The following is a 13,684-nucleotide window of genomic DNA, read 5'->3' as shown; positions in this document are numbered from 1 at the left end:
GAAAGAGTCATGATTTGTTTCTACCAGTTCCTTTTCCTGACATGAACCCATTCCTAATATAATAGGTCTTCTGCTAGTCCTGGACAAAGCCCTTCAAGTCTTTAAACTCCCAAGATGTAAAAGTGTGAAACTTCAAAAATAATTCTAAATATAACTAATTAATACCATACATATGAAACTTCATCTAGAAATTCAAAAGGGAAATCTGGCTATGAGTCATGTGCCTTTGCCCTAAGAGAGAATATTCCTTTTCATGTATTTCAGTTATAGAAAGTGGAAAAAATTCTTTTATTAGCGCCAATGTATTCGAATTTAAATTTAATTCTTTAATTTAAAGTAATTTTTAAAGCAGAAAGTAAATTGAGGATACTAAAAGGATATGTTTAATGTTTAATGGAGGAAAGTACTTTTGTCTAAAAAAAAAATGTAATTCCAATGGCACAGGATGTTTAATTCTCCAGAAGGATAACTTTTATGAAAACCTACAGGAAATGAAAATTTTTTCCTCTGGTAATGAAAATTCAAATGAAGTATTCTACGCACGAGCGTTGTGTAGAGGCTGGAATGTGATAGACATTCAATAAACTTTCATTTCTAACCCTCTGCTCTGCCTAAATTTGACTAAGATAATGGTAAATAATTTTGGGGTATTTACACAGTGCCAGGCATTGTCCTATGCTCTTTACATAAATAATCTCATTAAATCCTTACCAGAACTCCATGAAATTAGTACTAGGTTATTTCTATTTTAGAGATGTGAAAACTGAAGCATGTAGAGATTTGTAATTTATCCTTAGTCACACAATTAGTGAGTGGCAGAGGAAAATTTTGAACTCAAGTCTGTCTAGCTCCAGAATGTGTGCTCTTAATCTATATATTATGTCTCCTAACCCCCATGTTATTATTCCAGCTAATTAGAGAGGTAAAACCTTCTGGAAGAGGAAGAGCATAAGTTAGGTGTGTCCACCAAGCCTATGGCTACACCAAAACATTGGTTTGAACATCAGAAAACTCAACGAGTAAGCCTTGTTGGAAGACATCCAGCTTCCTGCCAGAAACTCAGTCTTTATACTGCTAAGCATTGGATAGACATTGCCTAAGTTTCCAAACTGTAGTATAAAACCTTGGCTAATGGATCTCCATCTGACTCTGACAGAAGCTGTACCTGAGAAAATAACATAGACTTTTCAAGGGATAAAGAACCCTATTTAGCATACACTATCATCTTCAGAAGATGAAAGGGTAAGAGTAAACTTAAGCCCTCCTCAAATTCAACACCGCTTTTCATCTGGAAGCAGTATTATATGTGCAGTTGCCTAGGGTGCAGTTGGGTAACAGAACAAATCTAACTAGATGTTATATATTCATCAAACATCTACTCATCACTAACACAGATCAAAGCTCTGTGTTTGGGGAGAGACAGGCTACAAAGGTAAATTAAACAGATCTGTGTGCTACACAAGAAGTTTACAATCTTAAATTTATAATAAAGTGAGTTCACCGATGACAGGAATCCAGGGCAGTATGGTAGGTTCATTGATGTGTTGGTAATAGTCACAAAAGGAGTACAAGGAGCGATAGGAGTTCAAAGAAGGAAGAGAGACCACCTATATTTGGAGTGATCAAGGAAGAATCTAGGTGCACTTGAGCTGCACATTGAAGAAATTTCTACTATTTGGAGAGGAGCTATCGGAATGAAAATCCAGGCTTTAAGGGATAACGCAAACAAAGGTCTTTCCGTAAATAAGTACCAAGACTTAACTGAACCCTAATATGCCCATATTAAAATTTCACTACTTTTTCACCAATTTATTCTGCCAATTTTTTAACAAATGTAACAGATAGATCTCTACCGAATGTGTCTGAATGTTTATGAAATTTATTCATTCAGTTAACTCTTCCTACTTTGTGTTGGGAACTGTGCCAGCCTCTAGAAACAGGGAGATGAAAGCCTACCGCCTGTCCTCAAGGAAACTGGTTTAGTTACTGGGGAAGACAGATAAGTAAATATGTTGCTAATCACACACACAATAGCACAATTTGAAATTTTCTGGACTTGGGAATAAAAAGCCATGTCAAGTCTGAAAGGAAATGATTTTTTAATGACCCTCCCCAAAGAATCTATTAATCTTCAAGATTAAAATAAAAATTTTTAAATCTAGAATAGAGAACAATAGGGGTGAAGGGCAAAGGAACTCAAATGTCTGGAGTGAGAGGAGAAGGAAAATGAGTCAGAAAATAGTATTGAAAGAATATGGGGTGAGTCTTGTTTTGACAAGAGTAGCACTTAAAAATAAAAGAGAAGCCCTGGGATCCAGACAATGAAACGATTAGTATCCAGAAAGCTAGAAAGAGCCCAATCAAATGAAATACGTGTGTATCCCAAGACTATGTATTCCAGGACTTGGCAAGCATGCATACCTTGTTTTGACATACCTTTTAATATACCTTTGAGTGTATTCAGGCTGGTCTGATCCATCTTACCGCTGACTTTTTTGACTAAGATATCCAATAAACCCTTACAAAATTGTTTTTCTCGAGCCTAGTTTAAATTGAGTTTCTGTCACTTATAAGCAAGAGGCTTAACAGAGGTCCACATGCAAAACTCTGGAACTCCCTCTGTCCCTTCCTTCCATCCTCAAATCCAGTGACACAGACACACCCGCTCAGCTCTCCGTGAGAGCAGTCCCTCTGTAGGTGAGTAAAGGGGCCCCTTGAGATTGGGCTGCCTTTCGTCATTCCATCTCCGAATGGCTAGACTGTTCATCTTCTCATTTGCTCTTTAAACACAGGAATTGTTTTGAATCAAATGCAACATTTGTTGCCTTCTAAAGAAGTCAGAATCATTTTAACTAATTAAAACCTTTGGCTTCCTTTGTATATGCTTTTTGAAGATGACTGATCCAATCAGGTCAGAACTGGAGAGTTTTGTTTCATCATAAGAGGCAAATTTCTGCAGTTATTCCTCTTTTAAGAGACAGTAGGATCCCAAATGGTGATAGCTGAAGTTGAGCAAAGACATTCGGTAAGTCACATAGAGGAAGTGTTTCGTGTAAGAATTTTGAGGTAGTCAGCAGGGACTGTTACCAACGCCTCCACTTCATTTATTTTTACTCTGTTGAAAAATAATTCTATTATAAGGATTCAACCGTCAACAGTAAAGTATTAGGTTCATGCCTCACATCTGCAAACGTCGGATTTCAAGGAAAATACTGATGAGATATAAATAAAGAATGCGGAACATGATACTTGACTTTCCTGAGAAACAGAGATAAAGAGGGAGAGAGAAAGAGAGAGAGAGAAATAGTTATGCAAGTATATTCAGAACATCATTCCAAATAAGGAAAATGCTACTTACAGAAGCAAAATCAGTTGGCGCTATTTTGCAAGTCAACACTAAACCAGATTAGGATTACCACTCAGTTTTAGGGAGATAACAAGCCTGATGCAATCAATTCAGACAGAATAGAGAACAAGTATTTTTGGTGGCACAGTGTGTACAGAATTGGTGCATGACTTTGGACTTCCCATGTTATCAAGCTAGCCAGAAACTCACAGCCTGGGCCACCACTCAGAATCATATACAAGAATCAAAATTCTTTAAAACCATATACTTACTTTTGTGACGTGATGGATTTAGAAAGCACAATACTTAGTTTTATGACATTTGAAGTTTTAACAATTTGATAGGATCTAAGGCTCAACAAGGACCCCAAAACCAAGGTTTGACAGCTCAGCTCACTCAGAAGAATGACTAGGGCAACAAGTGTTTTTTTGAGTTTGATTGTTTATCTAGCTCTGTAGCAAAGGAGTTGTAAGAGAATAATAAGGCCTGTGTCCTATCCCTCTCACATAGTTTTTTTTTTTTCCTCTCACATAGTTTTGGTTATCAAATATCAAACTGCATAGAACAGTTATAAGTGATCAGTAACAGAGGGTGAAATAGGAAAGGCTTTTTGGAACAGATATGAGGCTGGAAGAACTGGTAGAATTTGGTTATTTGGATGTGTAAAGAGAAGGAAACTATTCGGGAACGGGCTCTCTCTCTCTCTCTCTCTCTCTCTCTCTCTCTCTCTCTCTCTCTCTCTGTGTGTGTGTGTGTGTGTGTGTGTGTGTGTGTGTGTGTGTGTGTGGTGTGTTTTCATGTATTGTGTTCTATGGGTTTTAGAGGTACCATAATGGCACTGATTTGACTAGAAGAAATAAATAGTGCTCAGGTTTTTATAGAGAGGTAGGTTCAAATGAAAGAGGCCCTGGGAGACAAGGCAGAAGGTTCGGCACTTGGTAAGGGAGGGAGCAATGAGTCAGTATAGTTCACTGGGTAGGAGAAAGATATGATGTGTTACCTTCTGATGGCTGCTGTAACAAATTACCACAAACACAGTGGCTTTAAAACAACACAACTTTATGATCTTACAGCTCTAGAAATTACTAATCCCAAATGGGGCATACTGGGCTAAAATCAAGGTTTACACAGTGCTGTATTCTTTCTGGAGGCTCTAGGAAAGAATCCATTTCTTTGCCTTCTCCAGCTTCTAGAGGCTGCCTACATTCCTTGGCTTGTTGCCCCTTCTTCCATCTTCAAAACCAGCAATCATATCACTCCAACCTCTACTTCCACCCCTACATCTCCTTCTCTGACTCTTCTGCCTTTATCTTCCACCTTTTAAAGGTCTGTGTGATTACAGTAAGTCCCCCACATACAAATGGGTTCCATTCCGAGAGACTGTTTATAAGTCCAGTTTGTTCGTTAAGTCCAACAACGTTAGCCTAGGTACTCAACTAAAACAATTGGCTATATAGTACTGTACTGTAATGGGTTTATAATACTTTTCACACAAATAACACATAAAAAACAAACACAAAAATAAAGAAAACATTTTTAATTGTACAGTACAGTACCTTGAAAAATACAATAGTACAGTACAACAGGTGGCATACAGGGGCTGGCATCAAGTGAACAGGCAAGAAGAGTTACTGACTAGAGTGGGGAGAGGAGACGGGAGGTGGTAGAGCTGAAGGATTGTCGGCAGTGGGAGACGGAGGACGAGCTGCAATTTCACTCACGCCTGACGTGGATGGCACAGGTTCTGGTTCCTGGCCGGATTCAATTCTATCTACCCTTTGGAAAACCAATCCAGTGATGTCCGGGTAGTCTCTTTTTTTCTCATCATAGATAACATGGTAGCACAGGATTGCGTTTTGAAAGGCTACTGCATCCTTCATGTACTGTTCTACATTCAGGTTCTGTGCCTCAAAAACTAACAGTGCCTCCTCAGATAAAGAAAATCCCTTGCCATTTCCTGCATTGTGAATCTCTTTGGTACTTCAGTTACTTCTTCTTCCTCTTGTCTCTCTTCGTCCTTCCTCTGGGCCTCCAATTCCATCAGGTCTTCATTAGTAAGCTCCTCATGTTGCATAGCAAGGAGTTCAATGAAGTCGTTCTCTTGATTTTCTAGCTGGAAATAAAGATACTGTACTACTGTACTCTATACAGTACTATACAGTAAAGCACACAGAAGCACAACCACTTGTAGAGGATGCAGGCAAGTGACAATGTACGCCAGACATGTGAACTTACGTGATTGGACATGTGAACACATGTTCACACCTTTGAAACCTCACAACTTGAAGGTTCGTATGTAGGGGACTTACTGTATCCTGGGCTCATCTGGATAATCCAGAATACTTTCCCTATTTTAAGACCCTTAACTTTATCACATATGCACAGCCCCTTTTACCATGAAAGGTAGCATACTTGTAGGTTCTGTGGATAGGATGTGAACACTTTGGGGGGAGCATTAGTCTGCCTACCACATATGGAACAGTGACTTAATCCTAGCCCTGAATCAGTAAATCACTGTCAGCTTTTAAAATTTGATGATAAAGTAAAGATGTTAAACAGGAAAATATAACAGGCTTCATTCCTTATAATGACTGCTTTTGGTACATCTCTGTGTTTCTGATACACATATCAACTCTAGAAACCAGCAACCTAGAAGAGAATACCATGGGCCCACCAAAGGCAATTCAGACTGGTCTAGCACTTAGAAATTCTGCAGGTGTAAATAACCTGGAAGGGGTAGGATTGCCAGTGAATGGAAAACTGAAATACTTTGTTCAGAATGGAAAACTGAGACTTTAGGAAATGGTACGGACATATCTACAGTAAGTGACCACAGAAGGAACTGGATCATGTTAACAAATGCACTGAGTACTTAATTTCACTTCTCCTTTTACATGAGTGGGTTTTTTTTATTTCCTTCATAAATTCTCAATGTAATTTGTCAGTTTGGTCACATGGATGAAGAAAATGTCTATGGATATATTTCATTGCAGTGAGAAGTAATGATATTTTTAAATTACTTCATAATGGCTGACTCAATCATTCTTTCAAAAAATAGATATTGCAGACCAACTTCGTGCCAGGTGCTAAGGACAGAAAAATGACATTTAATCCATAGTGTCAAGGATGTCGTGGTCAAGTAATCTTCACAATAATTATGTGAGTTAGATGGACCCTTACCAACTTTTAGGTAAAAGAATAAAGTCTCAAAAAGGTTGAATAACTCATCCCAAGTCATTCAGCTAAGAAACGACAGGGCAGGCATTTGAATGCACATCCATCTAAGGGTAAGACCTATTTTCTTTCCACTATGTGGCTTTCCTCTGGACTCAAACACTTTTATAAAAAATACTTTATATCTTGCCATTTTTTGCTCATATTCTATCAAATTTTATATTCACTAAAATAAAAAGGGCTCATGACTGCAAAAATTTACAAGTTTGTTATTTCCATCAGTCTTAGGTAATATGGCCCTGTAATTCTGAAATTCACTGACTCTCCTGTCAATTGTGGTTGTGGTGTGCTCTTTCCACCTTACACTGATGCATATAGTTAACAATTTTAAAAATATGCAAGAGGGACTTCGCTGGTGGTGCAGTGGTTAAGAATCCGCCTGCCAATGCAGGGGACATGGGATCAATCCCTGGTCTGGGAAGGTCCCACATGCCGCGGAGCAACTAAGCCTGTGCACCACAACTACTGAGCCTGCGCTCTAGAGCCCATGAGCCACTACTACTGAGCCCGTGAGCCACAACTACTGGAGCCCCCGTGCCCCAACTACTGAAGCCTGTGCACCTAGAGCCCGTGCTCTGCAACAAGAGAAGCCACTGCAATGAGAAGCTCGCTCACTGCAACAAAGAGTTGCCCCCACTCACCGCAACTAGAGAAAGCCCACGCACAGCAACAAAGACCCAACGCAGCCAAAAATAAATAAATTTTAAAAAATATGCAAGAGAAGTTACAGGTAGTAAATGTTATAGAAGCTCAGAGAGGGCAGATAGAACCATGGTCTGAAGGAGGTCAGATTTAAACCGAGTCTTAAGGGATGGCTGGATTTGGAAAGGCAGATAGGGTAAGAGAAGCCAGGTCAAAGGAAGGGTAAAAAACATGAAAGATAAGAAGCCCGTAGCGTTTTCTGAGGCAGTGAGACAACTAATTTGGAAAGAAAGAGCGTTATGCAAATGTGGAAGCCACCCTAAAGGTTCTATGAAACCTCTTCTCCCTCTTTCCGGATATTTTTTCCATATTTCTGTTTTAGCCTTTAACTTTGCATCATAATTATATGTTTGCGATACCTTATTGACTATTAAATCTGTGGCACAGGGCTCACAGTAGGAGAAACTATTGATTAACTGACTGAATGACTACCTCTCTCATTAGCTGTGGAGTCTGTGGCCGAGGCTGTGTCCTCCTCAGCCCTGTAGCTGCAACTCTGAACCAATACTTGTAGGTTTTCAGTAAATGTTTATAAAAATGATTTATTCAGTCAAACTCCTACTCATTCTTCAAGGATCTCCCATGCTACACTTCCACCTTTTCCCCCTTTTGAAGTCTTTCCTATTCACTAGCCAGACAAATGTAGCACACACCCCTACCCTCCGCACCGTGCACAAGGGTGCTATTTACAATGGTGTGCTGGAGTCATCTCATACCAGATCCTGAAAGCCCATTACAAAATGTTCAGGAACTTAGCAAGTCAGCTGTTAAACTTGAGTAAATTACATAAACTTGAAATTAAATAAATTATATTAAAAATAAAGATAATAAACTTGAAACTCATCACTTCCTAATTATTTTACTGTATGTTTTGATTATCCACGCCCTTGAAATTCTTTATGTCAATTTTAACTGTACAGTACAAGTATTATATAATCATGTGCCACTACTGTGCATCTCTTCCCAGCTCCACGTTCAGTGATGTCACGTTGGAAGCTTGAAATGAGCCTTCGAGTCTTACAACATGGAAATTGGCAAACACTACAGAACAGTGTGTGATTTGCTGTTCTGTTGATTGTCTAGACTAGAGGTCAGTGACCCTTTTCTGTGAAGAGCCAGATTATAAACACTTTAGACTTTACGAGCCATCCCAGTCACAACTAATCAACTCAGGCTACAGCTTAAAAGCAGCCGTACACAACATGGAAACAAATGAGTATGCTTGTGTTCCAATAAAATATTCTTTTAAGTAAAATCAAGGTGTTTGGGGATGGTGGAGTAGATTTGGTTGCTTGGTCTAGACTTAGGAAAACAATGGAGAAATGTTAACATTGCAAGTTCAACTTAAAAGTTTAAACAGCATCATAACGGTTATATTATGCGTAGTATCAAAATTTGAGGATTATTCTTCTAGTGTTCTAAAACTATTATCCAATTCAGCAATGAAATCAATCACGTAACTGATGAATGAGTGAGGTTCCAATGTTTGTCTTTGCTGCTTCATTTTCACCTTACTCGTTAACACCTATGAAAGTATCAATAAGCATCCCTATCAGAACTACATTACTTTGTCAGTTGTAACTATAGTTGGACTAGAGTTACGAGGTTTCAGCCAAAATCACTGAAGGCATTCTTTGAGAATCAATTGCTTATGTAGAATTGACAATGGAATATAATCTGAAAAAAATATGTAACTGAATCACTTTGCTGTACACCCGAAAAAAAGGGTGTTGTATATTTTATTGTTATTTGTAAATTGTGTGCTACATATCCTTTATATCACTAAGATTTATAATAAATGTTTGTACGTAGAAGTGCTATGCCCTTGGTCCTCAACTGTAATTCAATCTCTGTTACTTAGAAGCTAGGCTTTAGTTATATCTGAGTCTTCTAGTTAAATGACATCCCACGGGCCCCAATCTCAAATCAATATCTGAAAAACAAGTTTTATGAAAGCAACCTTATACCTCATACAGATACTCCAAGGAGAGTTAAACTAAATTCTGTGGAGAATTATAAATTGTTTATGTAATAGCTTGTCTTTAAATAGTCCTTCTAGACAAGTTTTATTACTGTTTGGTCTGTTATACTTAATACAGTTATCTTTTATTATGTGGAAGCACAACTGGCTTGATTAAACTCCACTCGTAGAGTGGGTTGAAAGCCAAAAGACAACATCCTGGAATGAGATGGTCTAGAAAGGAAGAGAGAGCATTTGGTCACATACCCTCCTCCTCTGCTTTAAGAAGTCATTATCCCTGCCAGAAAAGACATTGCTAGTTTGTTTAAAGTATCTAAGATTAAAAAATTAGATAATGGTTTAGAACTGCAATGTGGTTCTGATGAAAACACAGTGGTGGAAGAAAAATCCCCTCCAGATAAGGTAGGTAATAGGAAAAAAGAAAAGTATACTGACTGCAGCTCAGCTTCAGCACTCAAATTAGTGTGTGGGGTGAGATCAGTGTGATCAGATCAATCTTTACCACCTCTGAACAGGCGTCCATGGGAAACTTCAGTGACGCTGCCAAAGAAACTCAGGGTACATTCCCGTCGCTCCATTGTGTCAGAAAAAGACGCTGGTCTGGCAGATACCATCTTGTATTGCCATTGTTTTCCTGTCTATTGTTCCATTTGTGAACAACTTGGCAGTAAGGGTGGGGACCTATTTATCTTTGTAATCCAGTTTCTAAAATAGTGGCTGATAGTGTATATATGTCGATGCCAAATGTAAAATCGATAGCTAGTGGGAAGCAGCCGCATAGCACAGGGAGATCAGCTCGGTGCTTTGTGACCACCTAGAGGGGTGGGATAGGGAGGGTGGGAGGGAGGGAGACACAAGAGGGAGGAGATATGGGGATATATGTATATGTATAGCTGATTCACTCTGTTATAAAGCAGAAGCTAACACATCATTGTAAAGCAATTATACTCCAATAAAGATGTTAAAATAAATAAATAAATAAAATAAAATAAAGTAGTGGCTGAGGTGTAGTCAGTGTTCCATAAAGGTACACCACCTGGCTGCATGAAATTGAATTAGGGAGCTTCTGAGAGGGTTGGGTGTCCTGTAACCAGTTTCATGTTTTGTTATAATTTAAAAGTCTCATCCAACAATACTATGAGAGCAGTAAGGCAGAAATGATTAAAATAATTCTCCCGATTTAAAAAAAATGGAAACTTTTTTTTTTTTTTTTTTTTTTTTGCGGTACGCGGGCCTCTCACTGCTGTGGCCTCTCCCGTTGCGGAGCACAGGCCCCGGATGCGCAGGCTCAGCGGCCATGGCTCACAGGCCCCGTCGCTCCGCGGCATGTGGGGTCTTCCCGGACCGGGGCACGAACCCGTGTCCCCTGCATTGGCAGGCGGACTCTCAACCACTGTGCCACCAGGGAAGCCTGGAAACTTTTTTTTAAAAGCACCATTTTTTTTAAAAGAGGGAGGTTAAGTGTTTGCCCAAACTCATAAAAATGGTGGCTGGAAGATTCAAGAATAAACTCCCAAGTCTGAAGCAAATTTGAGAATCCTAATCATAACATAGACTCAGGAAGTTTAGGAAAGCAAATAGAGCATCATTTCAGTAATCAATGGATCTCAGAAGTTGCAGATATAAGAAGGTTGGCTTTAAAAGAATAATCAGTTCTTCCATTTTGAAGAAAATAATAATGAGTAGTTTTGTTTTGGTTGCCTCAAGCCAGTTAGATGCCTAAAATTCCAATAGTCTTATTCCATAGGGACCATATTAAGGAACAGTTTCCCTTTGCTCCACGCAAGGCAAAATGTTTATTTCATCCTATTATTTGATGACCATAGCCCATTGTTAACATGTCCATTGGCCATGGAATGCAGGCCAGGCATACAGAGAACAGGGCTAGAAAGTTGTGGCTCTGTCTGGGAGAATAGTTCTCAGCCTTGGCTGGATCAAATCACCTGAGGAATTTCTAATAACACAGATTCCCAGGCCACAAGCCAGAGCATTTTTATCAGAATCTTTGGGAGTGCCACCCAGGCATCAGTATTTCTGAAAGCTCTTTGGGTGACATAAATGTGCAGCCAAAATTGAAAACCTCATTAGTGGATCTTTTTTTTTTTTTTTTTTTTTTGCGGTACGCGGGCCTCTCACTGTTGTGGCCTCTCCCGTTGCGGAGCACAGGCTCCGGACGCGCAGGCCCAGCGGCCATGGCTCACAGGCCCAGCCGCTCCGCGGCATGTGGGATCTTCCCGGACCGGGACACAAACCCGTGTCCCCTGCGTCGGCAGGCAGACTCCCAACCACTGCGCCACCAGGGAAGACCCTCTAATGTATCTTTATTTATAAATCTTACTTATTATTTCCCTCCCTTGCCTTGAAGGTAAGCTCTGAGAGGCAAGTGTTTCTGTTTGCTTTGTTCTCTACTATATCCCTCATGTCTAAAATAGTGCATAGCATATAGTTGTTGCTCAATAATCACTGAATGAATGTCTGCTACCATTTTCTAGTTGAAGGAACAGGAATTCAGGAACACAAGTTCCCATGGTCACAGAGCTAGTAAACTGCAAAGCTGTGCGGAATGCTAGTCTATCCAACACTATCTCTTACCAATGGTAAGAGATTTCTCTTACTATTAATCAATGTCATAGACTGCTTCTTTTTGAAAGAGTTTTATATGATCGCTTTAATTCTTCAGCTTTCATTTTGGTAATTGATGTGTCTGGGGGGACTCAGTGCTCTCCTCCTGAACAGGACTGCATTCTCTACCAAGGTATGTTAAAACGTAGTCAAACAATAAGGAAGTGTCAGGATGACATCTTGCGTGAGGCGTCGTGCTTCCAAGTGGTCCTGTTTCAGAGAATTTGATTCAGAGCTAAAAGGGAAATGTGTACTGCTTCTGCTTCATTCCTTCCTGCCACCCCCTCCTTCCTCTGCCTCCACAGTTTGAGGACAGTCTTCCCACGGGACGAGCATAGGAAGTAAAGCCTTATCACGTTCCATGGCTCCCCTAAAAAATAAGGTCTGGTTTAGAATATCAGGAAACACGCTTGATTCTTTTCTCTGACTAGACAGTTAGAAGTCAATGTCCTTGCCTCTCCCGTCACTGTAGCCACAGGACTAGGGCTGGTGAACGGGAGCAGAATTTATGCAAAAGTATTACTCTTAGCTCTGCCATTTTCCAGTGTTCAATCAGAACTTCTCTGAGTTTCACTTTTCTTATCTCTAAAACAGAAATAACAGCACTAATTGAGAGGGCTCCTGCGAGTATTAGCGATAATACACCGGGGTGCTTAGGGCACAGCTTACAAGCCTTTATGACAGGCTACTTGTTTCTGACTGCGGTAAAAGAAACCTTCTTTGTAGGACTATGGCGGCTTATTCACTCCAGTAGTAAAGCAGATGGATTGGCTCCCCTGGGGAAGAAGAAAAGAGCTCTGATGTGGGCCAAGTGGCACACATTATCAGTGACTCTGTAAGGTAAGTGAAATTAGCTCCATCTCAGAGATGTGGAAACTCAGGTTCAGAGATGGTAAAGGAAAGGCTCTGACTTGTATAATCAGTAAGCAGCAGAATGAGGATTCCAATGCAGGTCCGACTCCAAAAAGCCCATCATTTGTACCAGAACAGCACATCCACAGGCCCCCCAAGACCCTCCCCTCACCATACAGTATCCTTATGAATTTTATGGCATGCTAACCACAAACTTAACTGTGAATATTCCTGGCATTCTTTGAAGTCTATTCTTATGTAAGGACCGAAAACAAGAAGGACCAAAACAAGAAAAGAAGAGGACATCTCAGGAGGAAAAGGATCAGGAATCACAATGCTCCTTGATTTTGCCTCTTCTGGATTTCCTTCTCCATCTCTGTTCTAATCCCTCCAGCTTTTCCTTGTGCCTTGGGTGATAACGGCATAATGGGGAAGAGATGGATTTGGCATCAGACTTGGGTGTAAATGCATCTTCCCTAATTAGTTGCCGGGGTCTTGGGAAATTTGTTTAACTGAATCTCAGGGCTCTCTTCTAGAGAACTGGAATAATAATAGCGACCTGGTATTGAGATGAAGGATGGAAATAGCTTAATCCTGTTTCTCTCACTTAGTATGCCTGCACCAAGTGTAATTTGACAGAATAATTTATATAAATTTGCTTTGTGCTTTGATACAGATGCCAAAGGAGATTTAGAAGGAAGATTTCTCCCCACTCTGCAGTCCAAAAGCTTACAGCCTTCTGAACATCTCTGAGCATTTTCCCTCCCTTTACTCTTAGGTTTCTCTTTCTTCTGGGAAGGGAAGTGATCCTCTATTCACACTGTTCAAATCCAAATGTTTAGACTTAGATGCTTTCTCTCATGGAGATTTCACTCACATTTTCTAACAGTTTTCATGCAGTTTGGGGTTGATTCTGTTTCTAATCCATCTATCAAAAGTAGTTGAAA

This window comes from Tursiops truncatus, chromosome 16 (genome assembly GCF_011762595.2).
Source record: "Tursiops truncatus isolate mTurTru1 chromosome 16, mTurTru1.mat.Y, whole genome shotgun sequence".
Classification (NCBI taxonomy): Eukaryota; Metazoa; Chordata; class Mammalia; order Artiodactyla; family Delphinidae; genus Tursiops; species Tursiops truncatus.
The sequence above is the reverse complement of the archived record's forward strand: the minus strand, read 5'-3'. Positions refer to the sequence as shown.